Source organism: Struthio camelus, chromosome 9 (assembly GCF_040807025.1).
Source record: "Struthio camelus isolate bStrCam1 chromosome 9, bStrCam1.hap1, whole genome shotgun sequence".
NCBI classification, from domain to species: Eukaryota; Metazoa; Chordata; class Aves; order Struthioniformes; family Struthionidae; genus Struthio; species Struthio camelus.
The window spans coordinates 131928-145178 of record NC_090950.1 but is presented as its reverse complement, the minus strand read 5'-3'; positions in this window follow the sequence as shown (position 1 = coordinate 145178).

Here is a 13251-nt window from a genome sequence, read left to right as displayed (position 1 = left end):
AACGTTGGAAGCTGTCGCGGCCAGCTTCTCGGCGGACGAGCGGAAGGAGTTGGAAGAAGAGCAGAAGGAGCTCTACAGGGCCGGGAGTGGGGACAATGATGGGAGGTCTTGACCTCCCTGGGTAAAGACCTTTTGGCGTAGTGCTTTAGAGAAGAGAGTTGGGCGCTGAGGGAGAGTGCGAGCAAAGCTCATGTCGTGCCTTTCTTTGCTTTTGATGGGTTTTGTATTTCCCGGCTTGTGTGGAAGCCAAGTTTGCTGCAGGAGTAAAGCTGGAAAGGTGTGCGGGACCTGGACAGATACTAGAGTCGCGTCCCGCATTTGCGTGTCTCAGGTCCTTTGGGTGTTCAAGTACTGTCTGTCTTTGTTATTTCATTTGGCAGGTGAGGGGCTGAAATGGGGAGCAGGAAGATGCTCACCAGGAAAATCCAGGGATTGTAATCACCTGGACCTGGAACTTGCCAACCAGCAAGAACCCAGCAGGCATGTGATCAGCTGTGTCAGCCTTGCCTGCAGTGGCCATGAGGCAGTGGAGCTTGTGCTTCTGAGGGGAGTGAGGAAGAAGAGCAGCAGAGTGCAGACTGTGGATGTGAGAGGAGCAGACTTGGGCCTCCTGGGGGGACTGGTGGAGGAATCCCATGGGAGGCAGCTCTGAAGGGCTCCAGAAAGCTGGCAGGTCTTTCAGGCCAGCAGCCTCCAAGCTCCAGAATGGCCCATGCTGATACCCAGTTCCAGTGTCAGAGAAGGAAATCGCAACTGCTTTAGCTTCAGCACTGTTAGAGAAGGAAAGTGTAGCTGAGTTAGCTTCAGCTTAGCATCGGCCTGACTCTTCCTTAGCGTAAGTGCCTAAAGTAGACGAAGCCTGCAGGCCTCAAGGCCGAACTGTCCAGGAACTCCAGAAATTGCTGACGATGTGACATTGCTGATGATGGAACTGCAAAAGCAATTAAAGCCAGCTAATACAGATACAAAACTCACTACCCAGGAGACCAAGTGGAGTGCAGGAGACCAGATGGGATGCACCTGGCTTGTGGTTGAGCTTTGGGAAGATAAGGGACTGGTAGGAAACAAGGACATGGTAACCAGCCTGGGATGTAGGCCAGGACCTGTGCAAAGGAGACAGACACCAATCAGGAGGAGAGCGAGCACCGACTCAGGAAACAAGATTGGAGGAGACCTTCCCTGGCAGGCAGGGAAACCAAGCTGTCAAGGGTAGAATTACCCCAGAATGTCTTTGTTTGGGGTACCCAGCTCCAGCTCTTACTATGCTCTACCGTCATTTAAATAAATAAATAATTTTGCTGTTATATGTGCATGAGACTCTGCTCCTTGGAAACCTAGCGTTGGACTATTTCTACAGCACCCAGGAAACCAAGCAGACATCTCAGGAGACAGGGTGGCTAAAGAGGGAACTCAGGCATGAGCTCTAATGCAAAAAGGCAGCACACAGCCATGGGAAGCAGGGAGAGGCTGCAAAGGAGGAATTGAGAACTATTGTCCAGGCAAGTAGGGAAGCAGTTCCTCTGACACAGCCAAAGCTCCTCTAGGCTCGATGCTTGCAAGGGATGCCAGGAGCATAAAGATGATGTGCTCTTGTTTCAGTAAGAGTAGAAGCGGGAACAAGGGAAATGTGGGCCCAGGGCTGAACGGGGCAGGCTGCCATTGAGAGGGACCTAGACAGGTCACGGAATGACTGAGTGCCCAACCAGTTCTTAGGCATCTGAGACAGTTTATTGAGCCCTAACAGATACAACAGATTTGGGGTGTCGGTATAGGCGTTCCTACTATTAACAAATGGATTTGATTAACAAATACAGTGCTTAACAAGTAAACGGATTTATCAAACTATTTACATATATCAAACTGTGGACATATATTGATATGTTATGGCACAAAGAAAGGAACAGAAACAAGAGAACAGACAAAAGAAGGATAAGTAGCTCCTCTGAAAAGGGAAAAGCAGTAAAGAGGGAGGAAGCTAACACTTCCACGATTCGGACAATCTCGAACCCCTTTTACAAAGCAGCTTTGCTTCTGTAGATTGGGCAATAACCGTCCTATAGGTGCACCGAACACTCACGCAACCATGCGGCGAGATTTAAATCCCAGCAGGAATTCCTCGGGCGGCACCCCCCCCCCCCAAAATGCCACCTGTCCTCCCATTCAAAGTAATAGCAGGGTCTGTCTGTGACTACTTTGCTGGATTTACATGCGATGGCAAGCATTGCAAGTTATAGTTACCTAATCTAAGACTCCATTGGAAAAAATTACAACCACCACCACCACCAAGAAGATCCCCCCTCCTCCCCCCCCCCAGAATGCTTAACACAGCTGCCCAGAAAGGAACTCTCCCATTAGGCAGAACGATTGGACTTTTCAGATTGGTCTGCAACGGGGAAGAGAAAAAAAAATTAAGACACTTCCAAAAATTAACATTAAAGCGTTAAGTCATCAAGAAAAGGCAATGGCCTTACAACGCAGAACCAGCAGAGGCTATTTAAGAGCCATGCCGATTGTAAATCAGTCCTTGCCTCTTAGTCCCCCACAGCTCAGGTAAGCAATCACTAATGTAGTGAGTTCTTTTGTGATAACAATTACTTTCACCTTTCCCCGCCCCACCCCGTATAGCTAGGTTTCAAATATCTTGGGACTAGATTTGAAGTATCATTGTCAAAATAAATACCGGTCCATGTCCAATTTAAACTGTACCAAGTGTACGCTTCTAACAAGACTGATAAATCCATGAGAAGATGCTAGTGGACCCAGGCTGCTTGGTTTTTAGCCGAAGGTAAACTCATGCTTGGCTTGGTCAAGTCAGCCACAGCACAAAGTCTTCCTAGCTCTACTAGAATGTCACTGAAAGGGTAATATTAGTAAATGTCAGAGGCTAACACGAGTAAAGATTAGTCACTAACGTTAAGCAATGTTTCTGTAGCTTTCTGGTGGTGAAAACAAATCCCCCCCCCGGTTGATTGGACTCAACCTGGAGAGCTAGGATCTAAGCCTGGGATTTAAGCACAGGAGTGCCATGAATGGCCAGCAGGAGGCATTCCCCCACGTTTGTGACTGCTAAATGAACCTCTTTCTACACAGCTCCAGGGCAGAGAACACCACCAACAGTAAGCGTATGCTGTGCTTGCTTTACAGACAGCACAGTACCGCTCTAACAACTCTCTAGGTGTTTTTTTCCTTTTAAGAACAGGTCCTGTTTTGCAAGGATGAGGCACAAATACGTATGGCCTTCCTACAGAGAAAGAAAACAACTGCTGATAACAATAAATAATTTAGGAAAATATTCATATGCTTTACAGTCAATAGCATATTCTACAAGCTGCTGAGCCTGCACATCTTCTACCTCTCCACCAAGATTTTTTTAAATTTTGCTCTTATGCTTTTACTCCTTCACTCGCCAGCCCGATAAGGTACTTCTTCAACACAAGTGCGAACGCAAAAGCTACCTGTTAGCCCGACTCAATTTCTTTTTAGCATTTTAATTTCCCTACAGAGTGAATTTCTCACATGAGGTTAGCTTCTTATTCTGAAAGAGCATTGGAATACTTTCTAAGAACTTACAAACTGCTCCCTGATCCTGCAAGCGCCGTCTTCACAGACAGTTTCCGAGTTTGCTGCTTTGTGCTTTATGTCACTGCCAAATGTTGTGCCTGTCCCGTTTTATGGAGGGTAACCTCAAACATGGACTATCCATCCCTATGCCTCCAGGTCAAGAGGGAACAGTGGAAAAACATGAAGCGCCTTTGGTATTGTAACCAGCTGATCTCTTCCAAGACATCCACAGCCCACTCAGAATAACCAAATTAAGTAGCAGAAGGATGACTTTTTAAAACAGATACATAAATAGCTTCCCAAAAGAGCACTTGCACAAGTGAGTAATTCTGGAGACAGGACACTTTTGCTTTATCACAGGAGCAGTGCCAGGCTGTTCCCCTTCCCTTACACAAACTCATTCAAAAGGTCCGAGAACTGACATAATACCAGCCTGTGCACATGATGCGTCCACAGGCTATGCTAGCGCAACCGCACGTGTAAAGAACAGCCCAGCTTCTCCCCGGGAAACTCTACAGCAAGTCTGCATTGTGCAATTATGTGCAATTGTAGCAGCTATTGCAGCTATTGCAGTTATGGAAAGAGTGAGCGACGGAAATTGTGGAACAGCTTTAGTACTGTACTTTACTGCTCTACACGTTCTTTATCTCGCCTTGCCGTGTCAGCAGGAAAAAGTTTCTTCCTTGGTTATTTGAACTCCTGACAATAGGCAAAGCTTGAAAAAAGCAGTGCGTCCCTTTCCCCGCTTGCAAGACAAGAAAAAAAGCCCCATTTAGAATATGATGGAGAAAAACATCTCAAACCACTCTCAGTATTGACAAGGGGGATTTGTAAAGAAATGGCACAGTATAGCTCTGCGTGAGTCTCAGGGCGTCTTTCCTGAAGCATAACCACAGGGCGACACTCATAAAGGAGGAGACTTAGTCACATTACCTAGAAACAGAACTCTTGGAAAAACTTCTAAGAACGGGCTCCAGGCACTGGGAGGCAATCCTGTGTAGCGATAGCAAGTGACTGTACGACTTTAACGTGGCTGCGCTTGACTGCCTGAGATGGCCTTAGACGACCCACGTGTCTCCACCTTAGTCAGTTGGCCAAAACAAGAACGGGGTTTCCACGCAACTTATTGGCAACGCGTTGTTATTTGCTGCTCAGGCTTCCAGTCCGTTTCCAATCAAGAGACAGCTTAGTTTTAGCCACATGAAGTACAGTGACATTTTAAATGTACCTTCCAAAGTTAGTGGTTGAACGGAACTGAAGAGGCTAGAGGGAGACACAGACAGGAGGGCAGGAGGAGATTGAATAGCAAAAGGAGTGACAGCAGAGCCGTCATTACGGGACCAGACTACAGACGCGACTCCACACCTGCAACCGTGACAATGACGGCCAGCAGAGCAGAGGAATAGAAGGCTTGGAGAGAGAGTTTGCACCACGGGCAATAGTTCCTTCTCTTTTCTAAGGCTTCCCTCCTTTTGGTATGAGTTGTTCATTAAAATGTATTCAATTCCGAGGAGGAGGAGGAGGAGCGCCTCCACAGGGCCCAGTCACCATCATCACAGCCACCGAGTCTGACAAGAGTTCTCACAGAGAGACCTGGAGGTATCAGCAGACTTTGCCCGTGGGGAAAAATGGACTCTACGCAGACTGCTTTATTACTTTGTTGCTTACAGAAGGGCTCCATGCTGTTCAGTAGCTGTTATTTCAGTCTTCGCGCCTCGACTGCAGAGAGTTGGGCTAAGGCGTGGGATGACAGAGTTGCGGTAACAGAGCTGGGATAAGGCACTGGCTTGTGATTTGAGAACAAAATGGCAATCATGGGTTGATCTGTTGCAGCCTTTCTTCTAGTATTAAGCAAATGACTCACTCTTTCTGTGCTTCAGCGCCCACCCTGTAAAGCAGTGGGGGCAGGGGGCTAATGCAGTACGAGTGTCACAGGGACGGAGATAGTAGAGGCTCTGAGGCAGACAGATCCTCCAGCAATGGGTGCTAGGCCACATACAAAGAGAGAGGTCTAACCTCCTAGACAAACAAATGTCATAACCATTTACTTGCTGAGCCTCTGCAGACTGCTCTGTGAAATCATCCGTGCTAACTGAGATGCACCTGGTAGAAAAATAAAACACTACAGATGCTACACAGAAAGCCACAGGCTTAGCAACAGCTGTAGGAGCAACTGGGGGAAACGTCAAGAACTCCCTTTGAGTACTCTAGATGAAGAGAAATGTTTGGCACTCAACTACAGAGGTCAGCTCAGAGCAGTGGAAACATTACCTCACCTTTGCTTGACCTGCAATTCTCTGTAGGGGGCCAGAGCAGCTTTGGGGTGTTGGAGAGAATCTGAACCCTTTCACCTGCAGTGTAGGTGACAGCAGCAAAAGCCATGGATTTTTCCCTCTAATCTCTTGCTCTGTGTATCTGTTAACCACATCATCCGCAAAGTTGTTCCTTCCCCGTGCTTTTTATAGTAGTTCAGCTACAAAGGGCCAATTAGACATTACCAGAACCCAAAGGGTTGCTTGTTCTAAAAAAACAGCTATAGAGTAAAACCCACTTGTCACGATACTGACAAGCCGGAGCATCTATTCTGAAGAAAGAGAAAAGGAAAATGTAGAGGAACTTCCTATCTTGGCATCTTTCCAGAGATGCTGCTAGTGAGCTCCCTGGCTTGAAGTACAACAAAACACCATCTTCACTGTGTGTTCTTAGCAGTTCTGCACTGAACGGTGCTCCTCAATGCAGACTCCGTGGAAAGCCATCTTCCTTTTGTGTGGAGTGGAGGAGGGCCAGATATTCCGACTGGCTAATTCTTTAAGGAAAGGAAATCCACTGCAAGCCACTGAAAGGATAAAAGCCTTCAGAAAGGATGACTGTAGAATGTCGATGAATTCTGCACCAATTCCACCTGTTATGCATCTCATCGTTAAGGGTTAGACTGAAAAGACCAGAAAGCGTCATACACTGAACACGTTCTGCCTCAAATTTCCTGGAAATCAATGCTGTACTTCATCAGATGAGGCACATTACAAGTTGTCATCTTCTAATACTCCACACACATTAATTTCCAAAAGAGTATTAGCTCAGTCTCTCTCAACGAATTTCTTTCAATGGAAACTAACACACATTCTGAAAATCCATGACAATCCATCTCAGGCTAAAAGAAAACTCCACACACGATGCTCTTGAAGCAAACTGTGTCCTGGAGTTTCCCAGGGCTTCTTTCACCACACTCTCGGAAAACATTCCACATGGATTTTCAAGGCGCAGTGGCCATAAGAACTTGCCAGAAGACGTCGCAGACTTAAATAACCGAGAAGAGTTTGTTCCAAATGTTCACTCTGTGACAGGCCTTTTGGAGTGGGAGAGCTTCTCGCTCAGTTATCTACAATGAATCTCCAGAGGGTGACTACACCTTTTGTCTCTAGAACTGCTTTCTGACTGTAAGGAGGGACTTCTGAAAGTCCTTTTGTCCTGCACAAAAACTGCAGGAAACAAAGCCCTAGACTTTATTCAATGGCTTTCTTTTCCTTTTATGTCCTCCCTAGATGTGTGGTCAACAATTTGCGGGGGAGGGTTGCCTTTTTTTTCTTTTTTTTTTTTTTTCCATTGTGCTCCCCGACAGCTAGCAGGTCCACTGTCTGGGGAATCTTTAATCTGGAAGGAATAGATGGCACTTGGGTAACAAGGAGTTGGGTCAGCTCTTCTGATCACAGAAGACATTGCCTTTTCCTAATTTCCTTGACGTTAATCCCTTTGCACCTTAGTGTCTCGTGCCTAAAGAGGTTCCAGCAAGACAGCAGACGAGAGTAATCCAGCTTGCCTCACACCGTTTTACATCTTTGAAGAAAGCAATTATTTTGTGTGGCCCTTATTCGAAAGCGTACTAACATTCTAAACTCCAGAGCCAAGAAAGGCAGAAAATTGCGTCCAGAGACGCATACTGTGGGTTACCGTCTCTCATCTCCTTTCACATGGTCAATACAGACTCGCTCTGCATACTACACAGAAAGTCATTCTCTGACCTAGTTGCCCAATGATCAGATGACTATCACGGCTGGAGATCGTGGAGACCTCTTGCAAGTTATCACAATAGTTCCAAAAACCAAGGTCACAATCAGAGGCCTCCTCTAATCCAAGCCCAGAGCCGCTCTCTCAGCTCATTATCCAGTAAAAAAGCAGACCCTCTGTTTTACACTCACGTGGAATACTCCTCCAACAAATTCACAAATGAACGTAAAGAAAGAATGACTTTTTGACCACTGAAACACTTCAGCTTTTCTTTCCCGATAGTCTGCGTGCACACAAGGCACTCCACGAAAGTGAGCATATTCCTCCATCCTTTGGCTTTAGACTCCAAACCTGCAGTAGTCACACCGGTACAGCTATGACACCGCCCAGCTATTCACTAACTTCTACTCACCTCACATTCCTACCCCTACCAAAATATAGACCAGATCCAGCTGCAACAGGACACTGCTGAGCCTCTCCTTGACCTGCAGTGTCCTACACACTACTGTAGAACCTGTAAGGGTTCTACAATACTCATTTTGCAAGTGTGCTAACGCTCTCTTACAGTTTCTATTGCTCAGCTGCACCTTTCTTGTTTGTTTCCATACTCTTGGTCATACTCAGATCAGAAGAGAGGATTCCTGAAAAGGTGACCAGCACAAGCAATCTTTTTAGCAAGGCAAAGCTGGGCAAACGGCAAGCATCTCTCAACAACTGTTTAGTAGCAACGCTGTATGGCACACAATGGTAATAATATTACAGGCCTAGCACAGCAAATGCATGCTGCTCTTTGTGGCCCAGAAAGCGTTTCATGAAGGTGCCCCATGCAGTGATTACTATACTATGGCTATAAAGGACCAGTGCTTCACTTAGCATGGCTTTATCTGGCATAATGCAAATGAAAGCCTGAAGGAAACCTGGGCTTCAGTCAGGGTCAAGGTGGAGTCTCCAACCCTCTAATACTCTCAGGTCAGGTTATCATTTGGAGCTTGACCTGCAGTGTCCCCGAAATGCTTCTGCAATACTCATGCTGCAAGTTTCCTAATGCTCTTCTACATTTTCTCTTCCTCAACTGTACCTTTTTTGTTGGCTTTCATGCTCTTGGGTCATACTCTTTGCTCTTCAATGCTTTCTCTTCCTCTTCTACATTCTATGCTACATTTTCACTTTAGTGGGTTTCTCTTTGATTTTACGTCATCAGACACAAACTTTCACCTGGAGGCTTCTTTTGGTAAACAGTCTCTACTAACCAGCCCTACGAGCATGGGGCTTCTCCTTGGGCTCCTTTTCAGTTGGTGAGTCTCTGCGGATCCTACACTATGGCAAGATTTCATTCCTCCTTCTTACCAAGAGGAAAATTAGTAACAAATTCTTCTTTCTTGGTATTTCATGAGACCGCTAATACTGTGGCCGTTCTTACCTAACGACTCAGATATAATTTATGTTTTTAACCAACTCCTTTGATTTACTTTGAACTGAACTGAAGGCTAACGGTGTACGTAGGTGTCTAGCTTTTAAGCAACAGCCCCAAGAACAAATTGTGCAAGCCCTGAGAAAATAAATCCTGGCATTTTTACAGTGAGAACAAATTAAAAATCTTGCCAATGCTACACTTTCAAACAGAAATCAGCATCCTGATACAGCCAGCCGACAAAGCTGCTACTAAATGGTCAAGGCCCACATTTCCTTAATTGCCCTTTTGCTATCACTGGGCCTTAAATCAAAATGAGTATGCAGAAGATCATTACTTAGCTCCACAAATGCACATCTGCTCCAAAAAGTGGTCCAGAGTACCTCAGTATGTTGTGTGACTACTCGCCTTCTTCGAGAAATACATTGTCTACATTTTGGTTGCAACACCACCGCATAAGTACAGCTCAGGTGACGGTGACGCGCTGAACGATTTGTCTCAGCACAGAGATAAAAGTACTTCCTGAGGAACCACCTTTATAGAGAGCGGTCTCAGGTAGCAGCCTCTGACTTCATGGACCGCAAGAATTTTGGGCCTTACAGGCTGTCCTGAAGCTATAAGGGCCATTCCTTTTCATCCTCCTGGTTAATAAATAGATTTTTTTTTTTTTTTATAGCAGGTATAAAGACAGTTGAAGAGAAATTTTTTTTTTTAATAATTCCTGTACTGAGTTTGAGTACCTTCTGGCTTTCGGTTAAAAGGAAACTAAATTGCCATATGCAGTTGAAATACTTCAGCACAGACTCCATGAATTCAGGGCTACTTGTCATATAAGGCATCAAGCAGAGCCCACTAGGGGCACTGAAGCCATTGACAATGTCTAGTCTTACAAAAGCCATGGATTAACTCATCTGTACTCTCTGGGTCCTAATGGTTTGGCCGACTGATGATGGTGCAAGACTCTCAGACAGAAGGTAATTGCCTCTCTCTCTTTTTTTACTATAGATCAGCAATAATCTATCCCTTTCTCCCAGACTTAGGTCACTGCAAAGTTTTCTTCTGTTTATGTCACCACCTCGCTCCATCAGAGAGTCCTTCGTCGTCTTCCCATGGCAGTGACAAAAAAAAAGGATTTACTTTTAAGTGCCACCTCTGTGGCATCTGACTACCCCAGGAAGGCTTGACTTGTCTGATGGATTCCACTCTCTGCAGAAGATCATGACGTTCAGAACAAACGGAGCTCTTTGTCCTTCTCAGATATGCCAAGACTCTTTTCTAGACAGATTAAGACACTGGCAGGAGGCGATTGCTGAGCTCTTCCATAAAGCAGGAACCAGAAAAGATCCGTGCATTCAGTGGCATGGCCCTTCTCTTTTTAGTTATTATCGCTTGAAGTTTACAAGCAAAAATGAGTAAGTGTTCTGCCAGAACTTTTCTTCATATTAACCCCTCTGGCGACACTAAACTTCACTTTCCCGTCCGCTCTCCAGCACACCCCTGTCTCCCATGGCATCTGAAATATTTGCCAAGGCCTGAAACCACGCAGTCACCTCTTCCCCTCTCACCCCTTACTACTACTGCCTACAACTTCCCTGGAACTCGCCACAGTTCAAGGACACTCACTCACTCACGGGGTCCCACCTGCCTAAAGCTTAGCTCCTCTTCTCCCTGAGCCACTGCATCTTTTCTTGAACTCTCACCCTAGAACATCCCTGCTCTCTTTAACTTATGAGTCACTATCCCTGGAAAACATTTGTTGAGATCCTTTATCAAGCATGCACTATAACAAGGAAATGGATTGTAGTCTTGTTGAAGCAAGCTATACTTGAGGTACTAATGGGATTGCGGATTAAGGGTCCTACAGGGCCCCCTCAGAAGAGCTTGACCCTTGCGGAAGCCCTCGCAATCCGAGCTTTTACATCCACTCACCCAAAAACCGCATAACTGCATCCTTGCAGACTTCCAGGCTGTTGCCTTAACCTTTTGGTTGCCTTAGAACTCATTACTTAACTCCTGATGTCAAATGACACCACTGAGTTGTGTCCAGTTCCATCACGATGCCGACTCTGGGGCCATTACAACTGAAAGGGAAAAGCATGCAGGTCCCTTCTCTCTCCCTCCCGTGACTAGGACCGTTTCCCACACCCTACCTTCAGACAGTCTCCAAACAGAGCAGTGGAGCATGGAAGTTTTATCACTGTTTCCTTATCTTACCTAGTCTGTTACAGAGACTAGGCTCAGGTGTCTCTTCCAAAATCTTTGCAACACAAACAACTGCACCCTAGAGCAGTTAGAGCCAATTCAACAAGGGGACGTGTCGGAGAACAACGGGAGACAAGCACATCCGATGATGATCAACAAGTCTCAGTTTATTCAGAATTATCTTATTACTTATATAACAGAGTTAATTAGCTCATACATATTGCAAAAGCCAAGCTCCTTATAGGTGGCTACAGTAGAAGGCATTGTTATCTATTAAATGGATACAGTAGAAGGCTATGCATCTTTTCCCAAGACACTAGTAGCAAGTCATGTACCTTTCCCAGGACACTAGTAGCAAGTCATGTACTTTTCTCAAGACACTGGTATCTACATTATCTTCTAGTTTCTAAACCAAGGTCCTGCATTCCGTGTCTAGCTACATTTAAGCAGGTCTTGTGATCTTGTTGTCATGCCCCTTGTCGCGTAGCCAGTATTCAATAATATCTTCCACATTTCCCCCGTCTTCTTTTAGTAAAGAAATATTAAAAGAAATTTATTTTGCGTTTTATGGATCGTGCGTATAACTATATTCTGTAGATAGGCTACAAAACAGGGTAAAAACAATATAATCAACAAAACCATCAATCCTATACCTATTGCGTACATAATCATGGTCTTAAGCCAGGGACCAATACCGAGAGATGATAGCCAGGTATCAAGCGAGTTAGTTACAACAGTAATATCCTTAGTGCGATTCTTAAGCCATTGCAATTGTTTGTGAATTGATTCTGAATTAGAGGAGAGATTAAAACAACACATGCCCTCAAAATCTTTACAACCATGCCCATGAGCCAATAATAAAAAATCAGTAGCAGCTCTATTTTGAAGTATCTGATGTTTGAGACTTTCCATGTCTTGTGCTAGTTCACTCAATATCTGTGTTGTTACGTTTGATTGCTTAACCATCCAGCATGCTAGTTTATTTATAGTACGAAGTGCATGAGCAGCACCTACCCCTGGAACAATTGATGCAAAAAAGTTAGCCGTGGGTCCCCAGAGTTCACAGTCAGGTGTGAGGGTAGCTACAGATCGTTTATCACGGCGTGTCTTATTAAAAAGGAATTTTTTAATATTGTTATATTGCCTGGTGTTGGCAACAGGGCTTTGGTTTCTATGACCATGGGACCCTGTTTGAAGATCAATAGCTGATAGGGAGTGATGGGATCCACCTTACCAAGCGGGGCACGCGTGTCTTTGCCAACAGATTGGCCAGCCTGGTACGGAGGGCTTTAAACTAGGCAAGACGGGGGAAGGGGAGTGGTATAGTGGCAGGGGAGTCAGTAAAACACCGCTCAAGTCAAGATGCCTCCAGCGGGTGCATACAGCCAGGGGAGACAGCATGCAACGTGGCTATGGAGGATCCTCTTGCACCTCTTCTGGGAAGCCTGCATGCTTGACTGGCTCTCTGAAATGCCTGTATACCAATGCACGCAGCATGGGGAATAAGCAGGAAGAGTTAGAGATCTGTGTGCGGTCGCAGGGCCATGATCTCATTGCAGTGACAGAGACATGGTGGGATAGTTCACATGACTGGGATGCTGTCATGGATGGCTATGTGCTTTTTAGGAAAGACAGGCCAGGAAGGCGAGGTGGTGGAGTTGCTCTTTATGTGAGGGAGCAACTAGAATGTATGGAGCTCTGCCTCGGGGTGGATGAAGAGCAAGTTGAGAGCCTATGGGTAAGGATTAAAGGGCAGGCTAACATGGGTGACACTGTTGTGGGGGTCTACTACAGGCCACCTGATCAGGAGGAAGCCATCGATGAGGCCTTCTACAGACAGCTGGAAGTAGCCTCACGATCACAGGCCCTGGTTCTCATGGGAGACTTCAACCACCCTGACATCTGTTGGCAAGACAACACAGCTAGGCACAAACAGTCAAAGAGGTTCCTGCAGAGGCTTGATGATAATTTCTTGACTCAGGTGGTGGAGACGCCAACGAGGAGAGGTGCAATGCTAGACCTTGTACTAACGAACAAAGAAGGTCTAGTTGGAGATGTGAAGGTTGGAGGCA